A 15,979-nucleotide genomic window follows, 5' to 3' on the forward strand; every position below is an offset into this window, starting at 1 on the left:
CTCAGTTTGCAATCTCCAGTGACATAATGCCACTAATCTTTTGCAAAGTACAGCAGGTGAGTGAGAATAAGAAAAAGACATGAAAATCACAATGATTTGTATCTTCATTGATTGCAAGAAGGTATCTTTTTCTGTATCACCCAAGCGTCTACAGAATATACACAGACCTATTACCGTGTCCAAAGGTACTGATAAATTCACATAGTTTTCTGCTGTCTGATATGGAAAGCACACGGTCTCTCTGCATAATGGCACACCCTACATGCCAAAGTCCAGAGATTGTACACAATTAGAACTATTCAGCATTGAAGAAGGCCATTTGGCTCATTAAGTCTGTGCCAGTTCTTTGAAAGAGCTATCCAGCTTATCCCTGACCCCTGCTTTTCCCCCATACCCCTGGAAAGTTTCTTTTTTTTTTGAAGTATTTACCAGAATCCCATTTGAAAGGTACAATTGAATCTGTTTTGACCACCTTTCAGGCAGTGTGTTCCAGATCATGAGAACTCACTGCATAAAAACAGGTTTCGTCATCTCCCTTCTGTTCTTCTGCCAGTTAGATTATGTTTGTGTCCTCAGGTTACCTGCTAACAGTCTGGGTGTATCATGACAGCTATAGATTCTGACAGCTATAGATTCTCAAGGGCAATTAAGAGTGGACAATAAATGCTGGCTTTATTGGTTATGCCCACATCACACGAACAAACAGAAATAACCTCCTTATTTAGTCTATAAAAGCCCCTCATTGCTTTGAAAGCCTGTATAAAATCTACCATTAAAGTTCTCTGTTCTGCACAATTCGCTATTATGAACCCTACATCCAAATGTGACATGGTTGAAATGGAATAGTTTATTATCTAAGGTAATGCACGTATTACATTACTAGTCTAGTAAGGGTTTCCAAAATGGTTGGGGCTTAAGCTTACCTGAAGCTGAATTGGGAGCATTTCAGAAAGTACACACCTGAAAGTTCCTTTGTTTAGCTAAGCTGGTTGTCCGAGCTATCACAGGAACTCTGGAGTACAGCAGACCAGACCGGCTCAGATGTCAGTTTAATGCAAACCAGGCTGCAGTCTGTAGACCAGGCTGGCTCAGGCATAAGGATTGGGACCATCACAGTGGGCTGCTTGCTTTTAATCTGTTACTTCCCAACAAGATCCTGTTTACTTACCCACCTAAGAAAGTTAGTGACTCATCAAATATGAGACAGCAGAGAATTCAGCTACAAATTTAAATTCTCAATGGACAAACAGATGGCATCAGGAAGATTTTTGAGCAGCGTTATCCCATGCAAACACTCTATATTTAATATTGCTTAGAGGCTTTGGTGCTGGGTCTACTACTTTTCATCATTTATATAAATGATTTGGATGTGAACATAGGCGGTACGGTTAGTGTTTGCGGATGACACCAAAATTAGAGGTGTAGTGGACAGTGAAGGTTACCTCAGATTACAACGGGATCTTGATCAGATGGGCCAATGGGCTGACGAGTGGCAGATGGAGTTTTAGATAAATGTAAGGTTCTGCATTTTGGAAAGGCAAATCAGGGCAGGACTTATACACTTAATGGTAAGGTCCTGAGGAATGTAGCTGAACTAAAATACTGTGGCGTGTAGGTTCATAGTTCCTTGAACATCACAGGCAGATTGGATAGTGAAGAAGGTAGGAGAAAGTGAGGACTGCAGATGCTGGAGATCAGAATTGAGATTGTAGTGCTGGAAAAGCACAGCAGGTCAGATTTTCCTGCTCTTTGGATGCTGCCTGACCTGCTGTGTTTTTCCAGCACCACAGTCTCAATTTGTGAAGAAGGTGTTTAGTATGTTTTCCTTTATTGATCAGAACATTGATTATAGAGTTGGGAGGTCATGTTGCAGCTGTACAGGACTTGGTTCGGCCACTTTTGGAATATTGTGTACAATTCTGGTCTCCCTCCCATCAGAACAATGTGGTGAAACTTGAAAGGGTTCAGAAAGGATTTACAAGGATGTTGACAGGGTTGGCGGATTTGAGCTACAGATAGAGGCTGAATAGGCTGGGGCTGTTTTCCCTGGAGTGTCGGAGTCTGAGGGATGACTTCATACAGGTTTATAAAATCATGAGGGACATGGATAGGGTAAATAGACAAGGTGTTTTCCCTGGGATGGGGGAGTCCAGAACTAGAGGGCATAGATTTAGTGTGAGAGGAGAAAAATTTAAAAGGCACCTCCTAAGGGGCAACTTTTTCACACAGACGGTAGTACGTGTATGGAATGAACTCCCAGTGAAAGTGGTGGAGGCTGGTACAATTACAAGGCATCTGGATGGGTATATGAATAGGAAGGGTTTAGAGGGATATGGGCTAAGAGTTGGCAAGTAGGACTAGAATAGCTTGGGATATGTGGTCAGCATGGATGAGTTGGACTGAAGGGTGTGTGTCCATGCTGTACATCTATATGACTCTACAATTTGAAGGATTGTGGAAATGGATTTATTATAAATTGGTGACATTTTAGAAAGCTTCCTATAAATCATAAGACTGGTGATAAATAGTTGTTTTGCTGAGCTGGTTTTAAACAGTGGCTGCTTTGGACAGGTACTTGTTTTGTCCCGTTCAATTGGAGGGAAGCCTGCTATGAACAAGCTTAGTTGGACAAAAGCTTGCAAAGAACAAGTTGACCAGCCGATCACTTCTGAAAAAGTCGCACTTTTGTTGAAGTCACAGTGAAACCTATTCATTCCTTTGTAAAACTGATTGAATAAACATCTCAATATTTTATTTCCTGAGCAAGTTGTATTTGCCATATCAAGAAGCAGTCATGTGTAATTAATTACTTGATCACACATGCTAGACAACCAGACCAATAACATGGATAGAAGAGTGGTTAGTTGGCAAAAAAAGAGAAGCAATCATGCATGACTGGGTCACAAAACATGGAAACAGATCCTTCAATCCAACTCACCCATGCCAACCAGATATCCTAAATTAATCTAGTTCCATTTGTCAGCATTTGGCAGGTTTTAACAAGAGGGGACCCAAAGGGATTCATGCTGGGTTTCAAACTTGTGAAATTGATATCAATGATTTAGAAGAGGGAATCAGAGGCATGATAGCTAACTTTGCAGATGACACAGAGGTCAGGAGAAAAGAGTGTTTAAATATAATATGCTATAGGAAGGATAAAATGGGGGGCAAGAGAGGAGGGGAATGGCATTTTTGATTAGAGGTGGCATTATGGCTGCACTTAGGGATGATATTTCTGGGAATACACCCAGGGAAGTTACTTGGATGGAACTGAGAAATTAGAAAGGATTAATCACTTTATGGGATTGCACTATAGACCCCTCAATCATCATTGGGAAATTCTGAAGCAAATTTGGAAGGAGATCTCAGTTACCTGGTTATGGTAGGGGATTTTAAATTTCAAAACATAGACTGGGACTGCCATAGTGTTAAGGGTTTAGATGGAGAAGAATTTGTTAACTGTGTACAAGAAAATGTTCTGATTCAGTATGTGGATGTACCTACTAGAGAGGGAGCAAAACTGGATCTACTGTTGGGAAATAAGGCAGGGCAGGTGACTCAGATGTCAGTGGGGGAACACTTTGGGGCCAGCAACCATAATTCTATTAGTTTTAAAATAGTGATGGAAAAGGAAAGATTGGATCTAAAAGTTCTAAACTGGCGGAAGGCCAATTTTGATGATTTTAAACAAGAACTTTCAAAAGTTGATTGGGGACGGATATTCACAGGTATAGGGACAGCTGTGAAGTGGGAAGCCTTCAAAAATGAGATAATGAGAATCTAGAGACAGTATTTTCCTATTAACATAAAGGGCAAGGCTGGTAGGTGCAGGGAATGTTGGATGACTAGAGAACTCGAGGTTTTGATCAAGCAAAAGAAGGAAGTAAAAGTCAGGTATAGACAGCAGAGATTGAATGAATCTCCAGAAAGGTATAAAGGCAGTAGGAGTTTACTTAAGAGGGAAATCAGGAGGACAAAAATGGGACATGAGATATCTTTGTCAAATAGGATTAAGGAAAATCCAAAGGGATTCTACAAATACTTTAAGGACAAAAGGTTAAGGGAGAGAATAGGGCCCTTTAAAGATCAGCAAAGCCACCTATGTGTGGAACGATAGGAGACGGGGGAGAAACTAAATGAGTATTCTGATCAGTGTTTACTATGAAGAAGGATAAGGAAGCTGGAGAACCTGAGGAAATAAATAGACATCTTGAAAAAAGTCCATATTACAGAGGTGAAGGTGCTGAACATCACAAAGGAGGCTAAATCCCTGGGACCTGGTCAGGTGTGCCCTAGAACTTTGTGGGAAACTAGAGAAGTGATTACTGACTCCTTGCTGAGATATTTGTATCATGGATAGCCATACACAAGGTGCTGGAAGACTGGAGGTTGACTAACATAGTGCCACTATTTAAGAAAGGTGGTAAGGAAGAGTCAGGGAACTATAGATCAGTGAGCCTGACATTAGCGCTGGGAAAGTTGTTGAAGAGCATCCTGAGGGACAGGACAACAATCATTTCTCTAGTTTTCCATAAAGTATTAGGGTACATCTGACCAGGTCACAGGAATTTAGCTACATTTATACTTTTTAAGATGTTCAGCACCTCCTCCTCTGTTATATGGACTTTTTTCAAGATGTCTCTATTTATTTCCCCAAGTTCTCTAGCCTCCATATTTATAAAGGCAAGGACTGATTAGGGATAGTCAACATGACTTTGTGTGTGGGAAATCATGTCTAACTTAATTGAGTTTTTTGAAGAAGTAATGAAGAGGATTGATGAGGGCAGAGCGGTGGACATGATCTATATGGACTTCAGTAAGGCATTCAAAAAGGTTCCTCATGGTAGACTGCTTAGCAAGGTTCGATCTCATGGAATCCAGAAAGAACTAGCCATTTGGATACAGAACTGGCTCGAAGGCAGAAGAGGTGGTGGTGGATGGTTGCTTTTCAGACTGGAGGCCTGCAACCAGTGGTGTGCCACAAGGATCAGTGCTGGGTCCACTGTGTTTTGTCATTTATTTAAATGATTTGGATGTGAACATAGGAGGATAGTTAGTAAGTTTGCAGATGACACCAAAATTGATGGTGTAGTGGACAGTGAAGAAGGTTACTTCAGAATACACTGCATCCTGACCAGATGGGCCAGTGTGCCAAGGAGTCGCACATAAAGTTTGACTTAGATAAATGTGAGTGTTGCATTTTGGAAAGGCAAATTAGGGCAGGACTCATACACTTAATGGCAAGATCCTGGGGAGTGTAGGTTCATAGTTCTTTGAAAGTAGAGCCACAGATGGACAGGCATTTGGCTGATACTATTTCGGTCACTTTTGGAATATTGCTTTTAGTTCTGATCTCCCTGCTACAGGAAGGATGTTGTGAAAGTTGAAAGGGTTCAGAAAAGATTTATAAGGATGTTGCCAGGGTTGGAGGGTTTGAGCTATAGGGAGAGGCTGAACAGGCTGGGGCTATTTTTCCTGGAGCGTCAGAGGCTGTGGGGAAACCTTATATAAGTTTATAAAATCATGAAGACCATGGATAGGGTGAATAGCCAAAGTCTTTTCCCCAGGGTAGCAGAGTCCAAAAGTACAAGGCATAGGTTTAATGTGAGAGGGGAAAGATTTGAAAAGGACCTAAGGGGCAATCTTTTCATGCAGAAGGTGGTGTGTGTATGGAATGAGCTCCCAGAGGAAGTGGTGGAGGCTGGTACAATTACAACATTTAAAAGGCATCTAGATGGGTATATGAATAGAAAGGGTTTAGAGGGATATTGGCCAAGTCCTGGCAAATGGGACTATATTAATTTAGGGTATCAGGTCAGCATGGATGAGTTGGACTGAAGGATCTGTTTCCATGCTGTACAGCTCTATGACTCTATAACTTTGATGTAGAATAATATAGATAGGTTAAGTGAGTGGGCAAAAACCTGGCAGATTTGGTATAATGTGAGTAAATATGAAGTTCACTTTAGCAAGCATAATAAAAAAGCAGAATATTATTTAAACAACGAACAATTACAAACGTTTGAGGTGCAGAGGTACTCAATGCAGTGCGTTAGTCACAAAATTTTGCTGTGAGGTATAGCAATTGATGAAGAAGGGTAACTTGACATTATCCTTTGTTACAGAAGGAAATGAACATCAAAGGAAGGAATATTATTCTTCAATTACACAAGAGACCACATCATGAATAGTGTGCAGTTTGGTCACCTTATTTAGGAAAGATGGAAATATGAGTTGGATCAGAGGAGGTTGATACTTGGAATAAGCAAGTTGCTGCATGAGGAAACAGGCTGGATGTCTTCACTGGAGTTTAGAAGAGCAGGAAAAGGTTTGATTGAAACTTATAAGATCCTGAATGGTATTGTCAAGGTTGACATGGAAATGATGTTTACCCATGTGGGTGAATCCAGACTAGGGAGCATTGTTTAAAAATCCCTTCGGGACAGTGGTGAGGAGATATGCTTTTCTCTCTTAGAGGGTTGTTTGACTTTGGAACTCCCTGCCTCTGAACTCAGTGAGGGTGGGGATCATTGAATATTTAAAGGGGGAAGGGGTTATAGATTCTAGTTAGACAAGGAAATCAAAGGTTACCGCGGGGTAGATGGGAATGTCAAATTTGGAACACTAACAGATCAACCATAATCTTGCTGAATGATAAGGCATGAAGGGCCAAAAGGCCTACTTTTGCAGTTAACTCTTATGCTCATGTGACTCCTGAATGTTCTATGCTTTATTCCTTTGTGTGGGGTGAACAAGGTCAGAAGTCACATGACACCAGGTTATTGTCCATCCACCAGGTTATTGTCCATCGGGTTTATTTGAAAACACAAGTTTTTGGAGTGCTGCCCCTTTGCCAGGTGAAGTGAAGTGTAGTTCAAGGAGCAGCGCTTCGAAAGCTTGTGATTTCAAATAAACCTGTTAGACTATAACCTGGTGTTGTGTGACTTCTGACCTTATTCTTTTTCTTCAAGAAAAAAACCATTTACCAAAGTTTTTTTTTCAGAAAACCAATCTCTTCAGAGAAATCTGTGTATTTTCACCCTTTCCCTAAAGACTGTGTGTGTGTTTGTGTTTGTGTGTGTGTGTGTGTGTACATGTCTATTTTTAAAATTTTATTCATGGATGTAAGTATCACTGGTTATGCCAGCATTTATTGCCAATCCCTAATTGTCCAGAGGGCAACCACATTGCTGTGTGTCTGGAGTCATATGTAGGCCAGACCAGGTAAGGATGGCAGTTTCCTTTCCTGAAGGGCATTCATGAACCAAATGGGTTTTTTTCAGCAGGCAGCAATGGATTCATGGTCATCGTTAGACTCTTAGTTCCAGATTTTTTTCCTATTGAATTCAAATTCCATCATCTGCCATGGTGGGATTTGGATCTGGGTCCCCAGAACACATCGGCCATTGCTTCCCCTAATGTGATAGAGAGGGAGAGAGAGAGAGTCTGAGAGTGATAGAGAGGGAATTGGTGTGCGTGAGAGAGTTTGTGCATGTGCAAGTGAGTGAGAGAGTGTGTGTGTGTGTGTATGAGAAAGTATGTAAATGTGTGTGTGCAAGTGTGTGTACGTGTGAGAGAGTTTGTGTGACAGAGTGTGTGTGTGCACACGTGAGTGAGTCTGAATGTGTGTGTTAGTATGCTAGTTTCTAGGAAAGGTATTTTTATGTTGTGTTGTGATCTGTTGCTAGTGAGACTAAAAAGATAGTGCTATCCTCCAGGTTTGGTCATAACAATAATAATGATTAAAACAAACAGTAAATTATGTCAGTGCTTGCCACCACATGGTATGGACACAGGTTATAGAGTCATAGAGATGTACAGCACGGAAACACACTCTTCAGTCCAACCCGTCCATGCCAACCAGATATTCTAAACTAATTTAGTCCCATTTGCCAGCACTTGGCCCATATCCCTCTATACACTTCCTATTCATATACCCATCCAAATGCCTTTTCAATATTGTACCAACCTTCACCACTTCCTCTGGCAGCTCATTGCACAAGGTGATGAACTGAAGGGGTCAATTTTCATGTTATATTGGTCTCTGTTGATGTCACACAGAGCCATAGTATTTTTGCAACACAGAAAGAAAGGCCCTTTAGCCTATCATGTCCATGCTGGTCATCTCACACCAATTGATGTTAATTCCATTTCCCAGCACTTAACACACAGTCTTGTATGCCATCGTGTTTCAAATGCTCATCGAAAGACTTCTAAAATGTCTTGATGATTCCTGCCTGTACCATCCTTTAAAGCAGCGAGTTCCAGATACTCACCATCTTCTGAGCGAAAAGGAATTTCCTGAAATTCTCTGTAAACCTCCCAATCCTTACCTTAAAATTGTGCCATTGGTTAGTGACCCCTCTACAAAATGGAAGAAATTTCTCCCTTTCTAAACTGTCCTTGCCCTTGATAAAGTTGTATCCCTCAATCAGCATCCCCCTTCCTCAGCTGTCTCTTCTCTATGAATGGAGAGTTCTGCTTGAGCTTTTGGAGGGAGCTGATGCATTTGTACCAGCTCCCGAAGTTCCAGGTAATTATCACAAGGAAATTCTGGAAAATACAGATACTTCAGATATGATAATGGACCAATAACAAGGTCTACAAAGAACAATGTCTTCTGCAAATAATATACAAGAGATAAAAGATCATTTAGCAGAAACATGATTCACAGATCAGTAACAGGATCAATGGTGCTCAAGTGAGTCTGAAGTCTGAGAAAGATGTAACCTATCCAGACAACCTGTATTAGTGAAGTTACAGACTAAGCACAGAGATGTGGTAATGGTAAATGTAATATAGTTCTATACATGATTGTACAATGGGTTAACAATGGAGGTGGGTGGGGGGGCGGGGGGAGAAAAATTCTTAGGCGGAATGTTGTATAAGCTAAATCTCAGACTCTGCTTATCTATTAGACAATCCGTCTTGAACTTGAAGAAAATATCTGCACGATGATACTCTCCCTCAGTATTTGAATGTGTTGATTTTATTGTTCAGAAAGTGGCTTTATCCATTATATCTACTTTAATCAATTGCTACCTGTTCACAATATCTTCAAGCCCATACATGTTGACAGGACAATTTCATCCTGTCATTTCAGAGAAATGTCTCACTATCCTGAGAACAATGAGACTAGATAATCATGACCTTCCAACAATGACTTGGGATAGTTGATTCTGGCTTGTTTCCTTGTTCTTACTGTTGTGAAACTAACTGTTCCATTTTCACATTCCTTTGAGCTTCCCACATTGTCCATTTCAGTAGAAAAGTACTTTAAATGTGAGCCAAGTTGCTGATGATCAAAATATGTCCATTCGAAAAGTGCATCTTTTTGTAGGAGTTGATAAACAGTCACAGTTTCATTTTTAAAAAGCCTTTACTTGTTAGGAAAATATTATCAAATTATGTTTCCTTCAGAAATTCTTTTTCATTATTATGCAATATCAAGTTACAATGTTTTGGATTGCTACTCAGAGGCTGACACATGCAAGTCCTTCCCTCAGCAGAAACTTAAGCATGTCACATTCAATAAGTTAGTTTTGCCAGTTGTCAGATGTTCTTATGGATGGAGAAACTATGTGTCAGCTGGTGCTGCAATTTGAGCACACTGAGAAAATGGTGAGGAAGGCACATCCTGTCATAACTTCCTGGTGATAGCTGCCAGAACAACACCTGCAGCCTAGAATAACTGAGTTTAATAATTGTTTCTTATTAGGAGCATCAATCACTCATTTTAGTTTGCTTAAATCTTTAGGTACTCAGTACCACTCTGTCCTAATGACAATTTTTTTTAGCATGTACTCATATACATGGGTGTCACTGATTGAGCCAGCATTTATTGCCTGGCCCTAGTTGCCCTTGAGAAGGTGTTGGTGAGCTGCTTTCTTGAACTGCTGCAGTCTGTGCACTGTAGGTAGACCCACAATGTTGTTAGGGAGGCACTTCCAGGATTTTGACCCGGTGACAGTGAAGGAACAGCTGTACATTTCCAAATCAGGATGGTGAGTGGTTTGGAGGAGAGCTTGTAGGGTGTGGTGTTCCATGTATCTGGTGCCTTTGACTTCTAGTTGGAAGTGGTCATGGGTTTGGTAGGTGCTACCTAAATATCCTTGGTGAATTTCTGCAGTGCATCTTGTAGGTGGTACACACGGCTGCTACAGTTTCAGAAATATAACTACAGCGATATTTCCAAGATTTCCTTCCTTTGACAGATAAGCATTAAAAGAAAAAGGCTCACAACCCATTTCTGTAGCACTTTTGTCACTGTGTAATGAATCTGTGTGTCCTTTTCCACATGGTACTGTTTCATCGATCTTCTCTCCTTCTCACAATGTGGTTCTCCACTATCATCTAAGAGCCCATGATCTTCAAATAGTAAGAATACAGCAACATGACTGCCAGTCAGGGCTGGCATGTTTACTGCACCTATCACTTTTCCATCCTCTACTCAGTACCTGTATCAGCAGCTCAGATTCCCTTGACTATAATAGTGGGTTGCAGAGTGGCCCAGCAATTAGCTCACAGCATTAGGGACCTGGGTTCGATTCCAGCTTCAGGTGACTGTATGGAGTTTGAATGATCTCTCAGTGTCTGTGTGGAGTTTGCATGTTCACCCAGTGTCTGTGTGGCTTTTCTCCAGGTGCTCCGGTTTCTTCCCACAATCCAAAGGTGTTCAGGTTAGGCGGATTGATCATCCCAGTGTCCAGGGATATGCAGGTTAGATGGATTAGCCAAGGGAAATATGGAATTGCAGGGTCTGGATAGGGTCTGGGTGGGCTATTTCCCAGAGGGTTGGTGTGGACTTTATGGAACAAATGATCTGCTCCCACACTGTAGGGATTAACTATGCAATTTATTCATAATTGTGCAGTAATTCCACAATAGGAGGCAGCATCACAGACAAGGGTGAGACCCACTCAACATCATAGACATACAGTAATCTGGACCTACAGCCTTGCCTAATTTCCCCTTCCCTATTTCTGGGCATTAAAATTAGTTCTAACTGTTTAAATAACGCCCTAGCTGAGATTAGCAAAATCAGTAGAAGTCTGGGATCATCCTCGACTGAATGGCTCAGCTATTTATTGAATTGACTTGCTAAGTGACCAGGGGAATGAAACCCAGGATTTCTGAATAGAATTATTGCACCATGCCAGACTTAGCAAACCTAAAATTGATTGCTCTTAAAGGATGCCTTCTGATTCATTTTAATGATGTTCATGTACGTAGTGGAAAAAGACAATTACACGCACATGTATCAGGTCGACATGATAATATACTGAAAGCCTTTTAATACAGCTAATATGGATGAACTTGAGAACTATTGATCAAGGCTACATTACTCTCTGTTCCTTTCCATTTTCAGCAGTGTTTATGTGAGAAGATATTGATTAGGTTGAATAACTATGTCACATGATGGTTGCTGTCACTACAATGGAGATAATGGAGGGAAAGAATTAAACTGATCCTCAATGGATTTCCATTTTTAGATCTCAGTCACAGAAGAAGTGATCACCATGTTTCCTGATCCTAATTACTAACTAGCAATCCTGCTGAAAGCGCATATGTGTCAATGTTACAGTGGGATTGATCAGCCTTAGAATAACGCATTTTTGATGTTTCAGACCAACAGTTCTTTTTTTAGGTTTCATTGCAAGTGAAGGGTCTTAGTTCATGATTCAAGACACAAGTGATAAATTAGGAATTCATTAATGGATAATGCCATCTTCAGTCTTCACAAAGCTGACAATTGTCAGATGCTGGATAAACTGCAAAAGGAGATGGCATTGTTCAATAAAAGATAAAGTTTCCATAGTCTTACAGGATCGCGCTCTCATTAGAGAGAAATGACTGGTGGTAGTTTAACCTGAGGGTCACCATGCCACAGGCAAGGGTAGAGATTGAAGATCATTCTGTATTGCAAACCAGTTGTTTGGCCAACTGAGTGAACCTATTTCCCTTCTTTGAGGGTCTTAGACAAGATTTTAAACTAATGTAGACAGCCTTGATTGTAAAGTTACATAGAGGAGGATGTGGGATGGCATTTGTGGAGTTTTGAAGAGCACTGATCATGTTAATAGTAATTTTAAAATGAAGGCTAGAAAAGTTTTAAAAAGAGAAAGTGTAGATTGCTAAAAGGACCACTACTAGAATGAGGACTTCTCTTTAAGTCCAGAAAATGTGTGAGCTTTATAGAGAGTCGAGAGATTTTGAGTGATGGGGGAAGTCTTTGAGACAGTAGAGTTAACCAAGCTCCGAAGAAGTCTTCATAGTTGAGAGTTTGAGGATTTCTGATTGAGGCTTTGGAGGACAATAATAATTTTTGATATAATTTATCATGATTTCTAGTGATTGTAACGAGGTCAGCCAGATGGACCTAGTAGAATATAAGCTCTCTGATTGGGATTGTTAATCTGCTACAAGGGGAGGCAATGGACTAGTGGTATTATCACTCAACAATTAATCCAGAAACTCAAGTAATGTTCTGGGGACCTGGCAAACAGTGGGATTTGAATTCAATAATAATCTGGAATTATGAATCTTCTGATGACTGTGAAACCATTATCAATTGTGAGAAAAACCCATCTAGTTCACTGATATCCTTCAGAGAAGGAAATCTGCCATCCATATTTGATCTGGCCTACATTTGACTCCAGACCCACAACAATGTGGTTGACACTCATCTGCTTTATGAAATGGTCTAGCAAGCCATTCAGTTCAAAGGCAAATAGGAACGGTCAATAAATACTGACCAGCCAGCAATGTTCACGTCCCATAAGTGAATTAAAAAAAATTGACAGGCCTGGCTGACAGATATAAATAGTAGTGTCAGGGGTTCTGTTCACTCCATGAGCTTGCTCTGAGGAAGCTGGATAAGTGTCAAGAACTCTTCATGCGAAAATAAAGGGTGACTTGGCAACAGGATACTGGCCTCTGTGGAGTTATTCCTGATGAAGGGCTTATGCCTGAAATGTCGATTCTCCTGCTCCTCGGATTCTGCCTGACCTGCTGTTCCACACTTTTTGACTCTGATCTCCAGCATCTGCAGTCCTCACTTTCTCCAGTGTGGAGTTATTTCAGATTCATGAGTTTTACCTTGATTTTAGCTAACAGACCAAACTCATCAGTCATCCAACTTTGTCAGACCTCTGTTTAGATCTTCACTAACTGTTTATGAATTCAGAACAAATCACACCATAGAGAATGGTGAAAATGTTGACTTTGGTAATATCAAGGCCTTAGTATAGAGACTCATTGGACAGAAACAGGAACAAAAAGTCTTGGGAATTTCTACAATAGTGACCACACTTCAGAAGTACTTCATTAGGCAGCTAAGGGACATTTGAGGTCATAAAATGTACTATATAAATGCAAGTTTATCTTTCTTTCTGGTTAAAAAAATATTTTTATCAAACCTAAGTGTTTAAAAGCTCCCATTAGAGATCTCTATTGTTAAAATACAGTGGGTTGTGGGCAGTAATGTTAAGTAATCACTGACTTTAAACTAATCCCACTGTTGCAAATTCCATTATGGCACACAACAGGACAGAGAAGCTATAGGGCTGGGTTTGTGTTCTGTACTTCTATGATAAGAAGCAGATATAATAAAATAATACTGATATGACAAAGTACACATTGTATTCTCTGTCAATTGATTGGAACCTCTGCAGCCAATACTGAATGCTGCAGCTTGGTACTAGTAGGACTACAAACCACAAAATAACAGGAAACGACACAATGTTCTGACAAGCGTGCTAAAATAGGTACTGTGTTCTTCACAACATATAACTGTTTATTAGAAAGAGATTTAAAAAAAACATTTACTGCAGTTCAATTGTGAAACTGGAACTGTGCAGTTCAGATTAATTAAATTCAGTCTGACATTTTTTAAATTCATTCACAGGACATGGGCATCACTCCAGGGACAGTATTCGTTGCCCATCCCTCATTGTCCTTGAACTGAGTGACTCATTAGGACGATAGCAGAGGTTGGTTAGGAGTCATGTTGCTGTGTGTCTGGAATCACATATAGGCCAGTCTGGATTAAAATGGCACATCCCTTCTCTATTGAACACAAAGGATTTCCTTTTACAACAATCAACGTTATTTGTCAACTTGCTATTACTAGCTTCATATTTCTAATTTATTGAATTTAAATCTGCCATTATTGTACTGTAGCCTATGACCCCAGAGCATTTGCCTAGGCCTCTGGATTACTAGTGCCACAACAATACAGCTACACCACCATTGCTGCAAATGGCTGTACCAGTCCTCTGGAAAATCTACGCTATTTGACACACACTCTTGCTCTACCTTCATTCAGCAACCACTTCTTTCCTTTTAAGTGTATGTCCAGATTCCTAGTGGAAGACACAATTAAGCTTACCTTTCAGGCACTGTGTTCCAGATTGTTTGCATCTGTTGTGTAAAATAGTTTCTCACTTCCCCTCTAGTTCTTTCACCAGACATAATTTTCAAGAGGCAATGTAAGATAAACCAGCTTACAACTGAGCCACAGAAGCTCAGAAGCTCCCAGGATAACTTCCTAATCCATGCTGAATTTTCTGATCTCTGTCACAGCAGTACCAAGAGTACTGTAAAGTGTGGACATGCAGATGTTAAATGAGAACACGATCAAGGTCAGGTGCAATATCCATCATCTTCCAGCATATATTATCCAAAACTGCATGTGAGAAAGGTTAATGGGTGCAAGATATTCAAGGCATCCAACAACTTGCATTTTATAGCATTATCAATACAATTAAAATTGTACAGTCCGTTTCAACATTATTAGAAAAAAATTGACACCCAGCCATACAAGGCCAGGTGACCAAAAGCTTAGTCACTCTTGAGGAGTGTCTTAAATGAGGATGAAGAAGCAAACAGATTTACAAAGGAAGCTATTCTTGTATTCACTCGCGGGATATGGGTGTCCCTAGCTGGGCCAGCATTTATTGCCCATCCCTGGTTGCCCTAGATAAGGTGGGGGTGAGTTGCCTTCTTGAACCACTGCAGTCTATGTGCTGTAGGTAGACCCTCAAAGCCATTTGGGAGGAAGTTGCAGGATTTGCACCAAGTGACAGCGAAGGAATGATAATATATTTCCAAGTCAGGATGGTGAGTGTCTTGTAGGGGAACTTGCAGGTGATCATCTTTCCATGTATCTGCTGCTGTTGCCCTTCAAGATGGAAGTGGTCATGGGTTTGGAAGGTGTTATCTAAGAATCTTTGGTGAATTTTTGCTGTGCATCTTGTAGTTAGTATACACTGCTGCTACTGAGCAATGGTGGAGGCAGTGGTCCGTGTGGCTGTGGTGCCAATCAAGTGGGCCACTTTGTCCTGGATGGTGTCACAATTGTCAAGTGTCTTTGCAGCTGCACACATCCATGCAACTGGGGAGCATTCCATCATACTCCTTATTTGTGCTTCACAGATGATGGATAAGGTTTGAGGAGTCAGGAAGTGAGTTACTCCCCACAGTACTCTTAGCCTTTTATCTGCTCTTGTAGCCATTGTGTTTATGTGGTGAGTCCAGTGAGTCTCTAGTCAATGGTAAACCCCAGTATGTTAATTATGGGAGATTGAGTGATGGTAATGTCATTGAATGACAAGGGGTGGTAGTTATATCTTTTTGGTAATGGTCATTGCCTGGCATTTGTGTAGCACAATGTTACTTGCCACTTGTCAACCCAAGCCCAGATATTGCCCAGATTTTGTTGCATTTGAACAATGCAACAGTATCTTAGGAGTCATGGATGTGCCATGTATGATTCCAACCAGCAGAAACTTTGCCCCGATACCAATTGAGTCAGTTTAGTTAGAGTTACTTAATGCCACACTCAATCAAATGCTGGCTTGATGTGGAGGCAGTGATTCTAACCTCCCCTCTGGAATTCAGTTCTTTTGTCCATATTTGAACCAAAGGCTGTAATGAGGTCAGGAGCTGAATGGCCCTGGTGGAACTCGAACTGGGCATC

Source organism: Chiloscyllium punctatum, chromosome 27 (genome assembly GCF_047496795.1).
Source record: "Chiloscyllium punctatum isolate Juve2018m chromosome 27, sChiPun1.3, whole genome shotgun sequence".
Classification (NCBI taxonomy): Eukaryota; Metazoa; Chordata; class Chondrichthyes; order Orectolobiformes; family Hemiscylliidae; genus Chiloscyllium; species Chiloscyllium punctatum.